This window comes from Scyliorhinus canicula, chromosome 5 (genome assembly GCF_902713615.1).
Source record: "Scyliorhinus canicula chromosome 5, sScyCan1.1, whole genome shotgun sequence".
Taxonomy (NCBI): domain Eukaryota; kingdom Metazoa; phylum Chordata; class Chondrichthyes; order Carcharhiniformes; family Scyliorhinidae; genus Scyliorhinus; species Scyliorhinus canicula.
Genome location: NC_052150.1, coordinates 133,208,798 through 133,218,679, shown reverse-complemented (window position 1 = coordinate 133,218,679; position 9,882 = coordinate 133,208,798).

Here is a 9,882-nt window from a genome sequence, read left to right as displayed (position 1 = left end):
CCAAACTAAAACATCTCTGCTCAGATTAGAGCTCGAGGAACTACTGACTCTTCAGACAAACCTGGCTGCTGCCATTAAATACATTATTTGTACCCAAAATATAAAGTATTCTTTTGTCTCTTCTTACAAGATGTCCGTGACTTGTTCACCCAGGACCAAACACAATATTCCTCATAAATTATCTGCACCACAGGGGCTGTTCAAACCTAATCAATATCCTATTAGCTTTTTGGCTGTAAACAAATAAATGGTTCTGAAGATCTATCAGCAAAACACTTCCAATCAATGATTATCTCACATCTACGACACCTTAATCATCGCTCTAGCAGTCATACTGTGAAGGCATCTTAACCCAGGTTTTAATAACATTACTGCAAAAAATATAAAATATAAAATAAGACAATTTCTTACATCACAATCCTGACTTGAAAATATATTACTGTTTCTTCTCTATTGCTGAGTCAAATTCCTGGTACTCTCGCCCTAACAGCACTCTGGGTGAACCTAGACTACCCAGTCTGAAGAAGTTCAAGGAGGCAACACACCACCACCTTCTCAAGGGAAATTAGGGATGGACAATAAACATTGGTCTTGCCAACGATGCCTAGATACGATGAATACACTTTCAAAAATGTTCTTGTTGCTGAACTTTTCCTGTTCAGGTGTCTTTCTAATCGGTTTCGGGATTCAGATTTGCTTCTTTCTCGGTCTGGTTTCCTTCCTGACAAACTGAGGGCTCCTGTGCTACGTATGCTTTTCTCTCTGTTCCGACAAAATTGCTCAGTGTGAACTGAAGCGTTGTTATGATCTGGAACAGAAAGGCTGAGCCATTGATGAAAACAGTCTGGTTGTATCTGTCCAATTTGGATACTTTTGACCAATTCATTTATTCAAACGTTTCATCCAGGTATTTTGTAATAGGAAGGGGAAGAAAGGACAAACACAAATACAAGTTCCACAATCTTTATTAAACACACAATTAACCCGTAAATTAACCCAAAATATATAATACTAGAAATACCCAAGATTCAGTTATAATACCCGTAAAGATAGCTTGATTGAACTATGGGTCCGATTCGCTGAGTCTCTCTGGTCCGTCGTCACAAAGGTGGTTCTTGCACGCTGTTTCATAGAATCATAGAATTTACAGTGCAGAAGGAGGCCATTCAGCCCATCAAGTCTTCACCGGCCCTTGGAAAGAGCACCCTACCCAAGCCCACAACTTCACCCTATCCCCGCGACCCTCCCTAATCTTTTTATTTTTTGGACATTAAGGGCAATTTAGCATAACCAATCCATCTAACCTGCACATCTTTGGACTGTGGGATGAAAGCGGAGCACCCGGAGGAAACCCACGCAGATACGGGGAGAACTAGCTGACTCCACACTGACAGTGACCCAAGCAGGGAATCGAACCTGAGACCCTGGAGCTTTGAAGCAACTGTGCTAACTGCTATGCTACCATTTCTTCCTTCCTGCCTTCCCTGGTCAGCTGCCATGACTGCCTCTGCATGGAGTATTTGGTGCTGATGTGCATCGGGACGTGGTCTCAGCACCCAATGTTCTAGTTCATGACCATTTGACAGGATACCTGAGCCCGGCCCAGGTGTCCCATCTCTGGTGGTGTGGGTTGTACATAACGTGTTTCCATATAAGGTAACAGCAGAAAGTCTGGGTGACAGAAAGTCTGGCCCGATCTGCGCTACTGTTGTGCTTAAACCACAGTGTGTATTTAACCCAAATACGGTGGACAAATGACCATAATAGTTTATTTCATGCACACAAAGTTAATGTTGATCAATCACACACACACACACACACAGACAAGTTGAACTCTAAGCTAACACACTAGAAATACCTTAACTTAACTTCCAGGTGACTGGCAAGTAAAGAGCAGACATGGCCTTATCTGGAATCCATCGTCTGGCAGTGCTGGATGACTGTTGCTTGTCGTCTGTGTCTTCAGCTCTGGTCCCTTTGTGGATGGCATGGATGGTCCTCTCATTGGCTGGAGAAGGGGTTACTATTGTTGTTGTCAATCGAATGCTGCAGTCAAGAGAACGAGTGGTGGGCTGCGCAGCACCTTTTATCGCTTGGGAATTTGACATGCTTTTGGGTGGTCCCAGGTGAACGACCAATCGATCGATCAGGGCTCAATCACCCTGATCGATCCCAACCAATTGAGGATGGCCACCTTGATGGCTGGGCGGGTCCCGGTCAGCCATGGCGTTAGTGTCCGAGGCATGTAGGCCTTCTCAAATAAGGAAAACAGATGTCACCAAGTCTGCCACTTATTGTTCGTCTCTACCTGGAGCCTACTGTCCCAGGATGGCTTTTTGCCTGTGTCAGTCTCTGCAAAGGTCTGAGCTGCAGCCTTTGTATATTTGCAAACTGCAGCCTGTCTGTGTTCTGACTTTGACCAAATTTCTTATCGATTATTTTTAAAAAAAAATCTTTTATTGGCATTTCTTATAATTATAAATAATTGTATATATACATCACATTTTTCTTACCCGCGTTAATTTACTTTATTGTACAGAAAGGTTTATTTTGTATTTCTTTTAATTGACCCTATATACATTCTTCCATCCTCCGGATCGGTCTATGGTTCCCCCCCCCCCCCTCCCCCATTTGCGTTCTCCCCCTGTCCCTTCCCCTTCGCCCACCCACCCGCCCCCATTGGCTTCAGCTGTGCTTTGCTTCTACTTTCAGGAAGGTGGGTGTTACTGCCACCCCTCCCTCCTCTTCTCTTGTTTTGTGGTTTTCCCACCTTTCTTCTGTCTTCCCCCTGCCCAGCTACCCCCCCCCCCCCCCCCCCCCCCCCCCCCACCTTCCCGGGTTGTGCAGTCCTTTGGTTCCTCATCTATCTTGATTGTTTTATTCTTAACTTACTCCTCGTTGCTGGCCTCAAACAGATTTTGGAACAGGCCGACGAACTGCCCCCATTTATCTAGTAAGCCCTCCTCCGACACTCGGATGGCATATTTAATCTTCTCCAGGTGGAGAAATTCCGAAAGGTCAGTGAGCCAGTCTGCAGCTTTGGGTGGTGCTGTCGATCGCCAGACGAGCAGGATTCTCCGGCGTGCGATTAGGGAAGCGAAAACGAGGGCGTTGGCCCCCTCCCCATGTGTAGTTCTGGCAGCTCTGATGCCTCGAAGGTTGCCACTATCGGGCACGGCTTCACCCTCACCCCCACAACCTTGGACATTGCCTCAGAGAAGGCTGCTCAGAACCCAGCAAGTTTAAGATAAGCTCAGAACATGTGGGTGTGGTTGGATGGGCCCCTCTGGCACCGCTCACATTTATTCTCCACCTCCGGGAAGAACCTGCTCATTCGGGTTCTGGTCAGGTGCGTCCTGTGAGCTGCTTTGAGCTGCATTAGGCTGAGCCTTGCGCAGGAGGAGGTGGAGTTAACCCTGCTCAGTGCTTCGCTCCAGAGCCCCCATCCTACCTCTGTCCCCAGTTCATCCTCCCATTTTTGTCTGGTCTCGTTCAGGTGTGTTCAAGCTCCATCCAGTAACTGTTCGTATATTTTCCCACATAGCCCCCGCTTCTCGTTGCTTGTGCCTATCAGGTCCTTTAGTAGTGTGTTTTCTGGTGCCCCAGGGTACCCTACCGTCTCTTTGCGTAGGAAGTGTTTTATTTGGAGGTGTCTCATTTCCTGTCCTTCTGTTAGTTTCCATTTCATCAGTTCGTCCAGTGTCACCAGTCTGTGCCCTACGTAAAAATCCCCGACCGTCAGTGTGCCCTCGTCCTGCCTCCATCTTTTGAAGGTAGTGTTCAGCACGGCTGAGGGGAATCTGTAATTGCCACATATGGGGGCCAGGGGACATTTTAGTTAGCCCGAAGATCGGTATGGATCTAATCAGGAAGAGGAACCTCGGCAGTGCGTTTATCTTGATCGTCTGCACTCTCCCCACCAGGGAGAGTGGGAATGGCCCCACCGCTGTAGGTCCTTTTTTTTTACCTCTGCCAGGCTGGTCAGGTTCCACTTGTGGATCTGTGACCAGTCTCTGGCTAACTGGATCCCCAGGTATTGGAATTTGTTCTGGGCCACCTTATACGGGAGCCCCTCCAGCTCTGTCCCACCCCTGTTTGGGTTCACTGGGAATGCCTCACTTTTGCCCAAGTTGAGCTTGTAGCCCGAAAAGGTTCCAAACTCTTTCAGTATTTGTAGTATTGCCTTCAGTCCTTCCTGTGGCTTCAAATCATGGACAAACAGATCATCTGCAATGAGTGAAACTCTGAACTCTCTGTCTCCTCTCCAGATGCTCTTCCAGCTTTTCGCATCCCGCAAGACTATCGCCAGTGATTCGATCGCTAGCGCGAACAAGAGTGGGGACAGGGGGCAGCCCAGTCTTGTTCCTCTCTGTAGCTGGAAGTATTCAAAGCTGGTGGTGTTAGTTCGGACGCTCTCTTTGGGAGCGTTGTACAGGAATCTCACCCAAGCAGTGAACCTCGTTCCTTGCCCAAATCGTTCCAGTGCCTCGAGGAGGTACTTCCATTCGACTCTGTCGAAGGCTTTTTCTGCGTTCAGTGAGACCTCTGGTGAGGGGCGGGGGGGTCATTATTACATTCAGCAGCTGCCTGATGTTCGCGGTGAGCTGCCTACGATTAACAAAGCCCGTTTGGTCCTCTGCGACCACCTCTCATACGCTGCCATCCAGCCTTTTGGCCTGGACCTTTGCGAGTATTTTCGGATCCACATTCAGCAGTGAAATGGGTCTGTATGATTCACATTCTGTCAGGTCAGTCAGGAAATCTGGGTCCGGTCTCCATGTGGGCGCAGGGCCTGGCCTGTCTCCAACCTCATATCCATGTAGTGTGGAGCGTGGTCGGAGATAACAATCGCGGAGTATTCCGCTTCCGTGATCCCTGGAAACACCGATTTCCCCACTGCAAAGACGTCGGTAAGGGTGCACACCTTGTCCACTTGTGAAAAGTATGAGAATTCCTTTTCTTCTGGGTGCAGGAACCTCCATGGGTCCACCGCCCCCATCTGCTCCATAAAAGCCATGCCAGTCTTTTTCCCTGTTCTGCGGTTTGATCAGTCAGTCAGTGGGTCCCACGGGCGGTTAATGTCACCCCACATAATCAGTCGGTGTGTGTCAATGTCGGGGATTTCCGCCATGGTCTTCTTTATGAATTCTGTGTACACATTTACCAGTACCACCGGTGCCCCTTCCAGCACACCACTGACCATGATGTACCATCCCCCTGGGTCCGTAACAGTTTTGATTTCTGTAAACCTTGTCGTCTTGTTGATTAGTATTGCTACGCCCCTTGCCCTCGTCCCGTAACATGAGTGGTATCTGTCGTAATCTGTCCCACCCAGCCCTTCCTTACCAACAGTCGATCCTTCCCCCTCAGGTGTGTCCCTTGTAAGTAGATTGGGCGCGATTCACCGCAAATGCGGAGAGTCGTAAAGGCTGCCGTGAAACTGGCCGTGTTTCATGGCAGCCTCCGCGCCCCCTCCCAGGACCCGATTCTCCCCCCCGGCCGGGGCTAGCAGCGCGGCCCCGCAAAGCACGGCATCACAGGCTTAGCGACCGTCGCTAAGCCCGCGCGCCAAGGGTCACGGGGGCTGATGCGTACGATGACGTCAGCCGCGCATGCGCGGATTGGACGGCTCCAACCCGCGCATGCGCAGATGACATCATCACGCATATGCGTCAAACCCACGCATGCGCGGGCCGTCATGCCCCTCAGCCGCCCCGCGGACTGATCCTGCGGGGCGGCGGAGGAACAAAGAGTGCGCGGGTTTCGGACCCGCTGCCCACGATTGGTGCCCACCGATTGCGGGCCCATGCCACCCTTGGCATGGCCGTGGTGCGGCCGTGCCAATCGGTGCCATGGTTGTCGGGAATGGCACTTTGCGGCCGTTTTCACGAACGTTGAGAGCAGGTGTGTTTGCGTTCGTGAAAACGGCCGTAAAGGCCTGGGAACTCGGCCCATCGGCTAGGGGAGAATCGCTGCTCGCCGTAAAAAACGGCGAGCAGCGATTCGTGACGTGGGGCGGCCGTGGGGGGGGGGGGGGGGAGAATAGCGGGAGGTCGGGAAAAATGTCGGGAAGGCCCTCCCACTATTCTCCGACCCGTCGTGGGCAGCGGAGAATCGCGCCCATTATGTTTGCTTTTAGGCTTCTTAAGTGGGTGAAGACTCTGGATCTTTTCACTGGGCCGTTGAATCCCCTTATGTCCCAAGTAACAATCTTGGTGGGGGGTTTCTGACACCCCCGGTCTTGCGGGATCACCCATACATACCTGTTGGATGAGCCCCTGCACTCCTGGATTTCCCTTTGTCAGGGGAACGTCCAAAATAGCCGTGGCCGCCGCTCTCACCATGAGGTCAGGCCCCAGCGCTCTGGGGTTTCCCTTGTCCAAGGGGCACTCAACATGGCCGCCAACTATGTGTATGCCACGTGGGTGCACTCCTGCATTCCGGGTCCATCGATCATTTTAGATGGGCACATTACAGACGATAGACCTGTGCATATCAATAGGGGGCGATGATCTTCTGATGGGTGAAGATGGGGCAGGTCCAGACATGTTCTGGCAGCTTGTCCGGTGGTTGTATATTTTACTTCAGTCAAGTCTGAGTTCCAACAATCGACCTGAGGTGTGACTGATGTATGATTTTAAAATGCTCAATTCTTTAATTTAGGCTATCCAATTTAATCATCCTTAAAGCTAGGCCCAGGTAGAACACCGCAACTTTCAAAACTGAAATATTTTGCTTCTGTTGCTGATGGAGACATCATTATTGCCTCAGCCATCTCAATGGTAAAGTTCATACCTTTACTCTTTCAGTGCAAAATTATACCAATATTGTGGTAATCCACCACTGTGTAAATATATGTGTGCCTGTATTAGGGGATGTACAGATGTACCTGTATTACAGGTTGGTCGGTAGCCCCTGCCGGCTAGCTCTGCCCACAGGGAGCAGTATAAATATTCATGAGTTCTCCTGAGCTGCCATTCTACCAGCTGCAGTCGAAGGATAAACATCTCACGGTAATAAAGCCTCTCTTGTACCCATTCGAGTCTTTATGTGCAATTGATAGCGTATCAATTTATTACTGTGAGATTTTCCGCATCATGGACATCAGAATAAAACCCGATCGCTTGCAGCTGGATCCGCAATCGCCAAATGCCAGAAAAGACTTTAATCACTGGCTGGCTTGCTTCGAGGCCTACATCACCTCAGCGGACCCCGCACCGTCGGAGGCTCAGAAAATACAACTCCTCTACTCAAGGTTGAGCTCCAGCGTATTCCCGCTGATACAGGACGTGCGGAACTACGCCCGGGCCATGGAACTTCTCAAAGAGAATTACGTCCAGTCGACGAACACTCTGTTTGCGAGACATGTACTCGCCACTCGCGTCCAACTGCCGGGTGAGTCGATTGAGGACTTCTGGCGGGCCCTTATCTCTCTAGTATGGGACTGCGAGTGCCACGCTGTCACGGCCACGGAACATTCCAATCTCCTCATGCGGGATGCATTTGTGACGGGGATTGCATCGGACCCCATCAGGCAACGACTGCTGGAAGGGGCCCGCTCGATCTAGCGGCGACAAAGACTTTAGCTCTCTCCATGACGGTCGCCTCCCGTAACGTGCAGTCCTACCCCGCCCGCCGCGCGGCCCACCCATCATATCCCTCGTGGACCTCGCAACCGACCCCCCCGACTGGGGCCGCTTCCGCGCAATATGCCTGCGCTGCTCACCACACCGTGCACACTGGGGGTCCCTGCTGCTACTTCTGCGGCCAGCAGAAGCAGCCCCGCCACCGCTGCCCGGCCCGCGCCATGACCTGTAAATCCTGTGGCAAGAAAGGCCACTTTGCAGCGGTGTGTCTGGCCCGCGCAATTGCCGCTATCGTGCCTGACCTCTCCCCTTTCCTCAGCCGATCGCGCAATGGACGCAGCCGTGCTCTGCTCACGGGGCCACATGCGACCAGGGGGTGCCGCCATCTTCTCCCCCCAGGTCCACGTGTGGCCTGTGGTCACCGCCATCTTGCCCCACCCCCGCAACGTGCGCTGCATGGGCGCCGCCATCTTCTCCCCCACAGGTACTTCGGATGCCGCCATTTTGTCCTCCCCTCGGGACTGGACCACGGGACCCGGGTCGCTGCCACTCCTCGTCAGACTCCTCGGACGATAACCCGCTACTTGCCTCCATGACGCTCGACCAATCCCGTCCTCACAACCTGGCTACCGCTTCAATGACGGTGCTCATCAACGGCCACGCGACCTACTGCCTACTTGACTCTGGGAGCACCGATAGCTTCATTCATCCGGACACGGTAAGGCACTGCTCCCTCGCGGTCCATCCTGCCAACCAGCGGATCTCCCTGGCCTCTGGATCCCATTCTGTGCCGATCCAGGGTTTCTGTCTGACCAACCTCACCGTACAGGGCATTGAATTCAGCGGTTTCCGCCTGTACGTTCTCCCCAACCTCTGTGCGACACTTTTACTGGGCCTGGATTTCCAATGTAACCTCCAGAGCCTCACCCTCAAATTCGGCGGACCCCTACCCCCACTCCCTGTTTGCGGCCTCACGACCCTCAAGGTTGACCCTCCCTCCCTCTTTGCCAATCTGACTGCAGATTGCAAGCCCGTCACCACCAGGAGCAGACGGTACAGCACCCAGGACAAGACCCAGTATGCCGACGTGGAGTTCCCCGATGGCCGCCAGGACACAGTCTCGATCAGGGACCTGGCTCCCTCAGGTGACGATCCTCCCACACACCTCCCCACCCACGCACCACCCTCCCCTCCCGCGGCGCTCCCAGTATCAGCCCCACCAGGTCCATCCCTCGTTCCCTTGCCCACACTAGAGAACATGGATGATTTTGGCACATTCCCGGAGTTATCCAGCCACTGGCCAGCGCCAACACCGCCAGCACCGATGCCGTCGACACCGACACCGCTTGTACAGACATCACCACCACTGCTGCGTCGCTCTCAACAAACCGTCAGACCACCGGTCAGACTCAACCTCTGACGGGCACCGGGTTGCAAGATGGGCACTTATTTTTTTTCCCCTCCCCTCTGTAAATAAATCACGGATCATGTATATAGTTCCACGTCACCCCCACCGGACTCATTTTTAACAGGGGGTGAATGTGGTAATCCACCACTGTGAAAATATATGTCTGTCTGTATTAGGGGATGTACAGCAGTACCTGTATTACAGGTTGGTCGGTAGTGCCTGCCGGCTAGCTCCGCCCACAGGGAGCAGTATAAATATTCATGAGTTCTCTTGAGCTGCCATTCTACCAGCTGCAGTCGAAGGATAAACATCTCACGGTAATAAAGCCTCTCTTGTACCGATTCGAGTCTTTATGTGCAATTGATAGCGTATCATATATTAACTTCTTGATTAACAAATTGGGCGCCATTCAGCCAAAAATGTTTAAGTGTCATTTAGGGTGGGTTTTGCAGGGTTTGTTCCGTTGGCTTTTTGGGTGAGATCCAGACCTGGATTCACCCACGCGTGATCATTTTTTGAGCCTTGGGGAATTTCTCCCTGGTCTGGCCCACACTTGGGGTGGAATTCTCCAGCCGCGTTTGCCGGGCGACCGGAGAATCCCACCCAAGATCAATGGAGTTCCCCATTGTCTGCCTCTCGCCCGTGGCGTTCTTGGGGTGGACAAATCCAACCCTTGGTTGGAAATATTTGAAGCAGTGGGGAGCTGAACTTGCTGGCTCCATTTTGAAAGGGTGCCCCGATCTGTAAGTGAGCTTGAGGGTCCTCGCAAACAACCCCCAAACAAGGGCTATCCCACACCCGCAGACATGAGCATTCCCTGCTCTTCCCACCCCCACCTGCCTAGTTGAGGACACCCTGCTATGGGGTCGCTGAGTACACCATTTTCAG